Here is a 2,500-nt window from a genome sequence, read left to right as displayed (position 1 = left end):
GGGTTAGGGTTAGGGTTAGGGTTAGGGAGAAAAGTTGTAGGGTTAGGGTTAGGGTTAGGGTTAGGGTTAGGGTTAGGGTTAGGGTTAGGGAGAAAAGTTGTAGGGTTAGGGTTAGGTTCAGGTTCAGGCTCAGGGTTATCATTCTGGAAATGATATTAGCAGAAGCAATGGAAGAAAGCAAGGAGAGGGAGGGAGGGATAGATATTAAACGGGATGGACGAAACGTAGGGAGCGCACACAAGACACGCGATGAGAAACCACCCGCCCAGAGAAATTCATCTCCGATTTACCGAGAAGACAGGGAGAGCAGAGAGATCGCAATGGATGGGAAACACGACGGGAAAGCACAAAATATCGGCGAGCTGAAATATCGGCGAGCTGGCGAGAGCAAAGATATCGAGTAGATTCAAGAGAGAAAGCGGAATTATTTGATAAACAACGTAGAGATGACCAAGAACAGGAAAGATGGAGAGATGAAAGTGGGGACGGACGACGGGAGGAGAAGAAAGAACAGCCAAAAGAGAGCCAAGTAAGAGAACAAGACGAGAAAGCGTCGAGAGAAGGAGCAGAAGAAGTTGAAGAAAGAACAAAGGGACCTAAGAACGACTTGCTCCACAAAGCAAATAGGTCAGCAAGAAATAAGAATAATTTCCTTGACTAGAAATGGACTGGATTCGGCCATTCGGCAAGAGGAAGGAAAATATGGAATAAATGAGGGAAGTTAAGATGAGAAATGAAAGGCCTACGAGAGGTTCCTCTGGGAAAACTACACCCAAAACTTTGGAGGAAGGAAGATGGCAGAAATTGTAACAAACTTTTCACTTGAAGTCAAGCTTTTCACGTCAAACCAGCTCTTTCAATCAACCCCTCGCAGCCATCCTGGCAGGGAAGCAGAAAACGGAAACACTCCGGTCCGGCCGAGGCCCGGGTAAACCGGTCCCGCCCGAGCGTCCCGGTAGACCGGGACGGCTGCCCGTCACGGACACCCCAGGGCCCCGGCGCGGGCACCGAGGCGACGGCGGAGGTCCCCGACCGAGGCCCGGGGCCCCCGCGCCGGGATCCCGTACATCCATCAAGGCGGGGAAACAGAAACACTCTAGGCCGGCCGAGGCCCGGGTAAACCGGACCCGCCCAAGGCCGTCCCGGTAGACCGGGACGACTGCCCGGCGCGGACACCCCCGGGGGCCGGCGTGGGCACCGAGGGGACGGCGGAGGTCCCCGACCGAGGCCCGCGGCGCCGGAGCCGGGATCCCGTGCATCCATCGTGGCGGGGGAAACAGAAAGGCTGATCCGGCCGGGGCCCCGGTAGACCGGGAAGACTGCCCGGCGCGGACACCCCCGGGGTCCGGCGTGGGCACCGAGGCGAAGGCGGAGGTCCCCGACCGAGGCCCGCGGCGCCGGAGCCGGGATCCCGTGCATCCATCGTGGCGGGGGAAACAGAAAGGCTGATCCGGCCGGGGCCCCGGTAGACCGGGACGACTGCCCGTCGCGGGCACCCCCGGGGTCCGGCGGGGGCACCGAGGCGACGGCGGAGGTCCCCGACCGAGGCCCGCGGACCCGGAGCCGGGATCCCGTGCATCCATCGTGGCGGGGGAAACAGAAAGGCTGATCCGGCCGGGGCCCCGGTAGACCGGGACGACTGCCCGTCGCGGGCACCCCCGGGGTCCGGCGGGGGCACCGAGGCGACGGCGGAGGTCCCCGACCGAGGCCCGCGGACCCGGAGCCGGGATCCCGTGCATCCATCGTGGCGGGGGAAACAGAAAGGCTGATCCGGCCGGGGCCCCGGTAGACCGGGAAGACTGCCCGGCGCGGACACCCCCGGGGTCCGGCGTGGGCACCGAGGCGAAGGCGGAGGTCCCCGACCGAGGCCCGCGGCGCCGGAGCCGGGATCCCGTGCATCCATCGTGGCGGGGGAAACAGAAAGGCTGATCCGGCCGGGGCCCCGGTAGACCGGGACGACTGCCCGTCGCGGGCACCCCCGGGGTCCGGCGGGGGCGCCGAGGCGACGGCGGAGGTCCCCGACCGAGGCCCGCGGACCCGGAGCCGGGATCCCGTGCATCCATCGTGGCGGGGGAAACAGAAAGGCTGATCCGGCCGGGGCCCCGGTAGACCGGGAAGACTGCCCGGCGCGGACACCCCCGGGGTCCGGCGGGGGCACCGAGGCGACGGCGGAGGTCCCCGACCGAGGTCCGCGGCGCCGGAGCCGGGATCCCGTGCATCCATCGTGGCGGGGGAAACAGAAAGGCTGATCCGGCCGGGGCCCCGGTAGACCGGGACGACTGCCCGTCGCGGGCACCCCCGGGGTCCGGCGGGGGCGCCGAGGCGACGGCGGAGGTCCCCGACCGAGGCCCGCGGACCCGGAGCCGGGATCCCGTGCATCCATCGTGGCGGGGGAAACAGAAAGGCTGATCCGGCCGGGGCCCCGGTAAGCCGGACCCGCCCGAGGCCGTCCCGGTAGACCCGGCCCTCTCCCCGTCTCGGGCACCCCCGGGGTCCGGCG

This window comes from Pituophis catenifer, unplaced genomic scaffold, assembly GCF_029215685.1.
Source record: "Pituophis catenifer annectens isolate HBS135680 unplaced genomic scaffold, rPitCat1.0.hap2 SCAF_121, whole genome shotgun sequence".
NCBI lineage: Eukaryota > Metazoa > Chordata > Lepidosauria > Squamata > Colubridae > Pituophis > Pituophis catenifer.
This window is presented reverse-complemented; position numbering follows the sequence as displayed.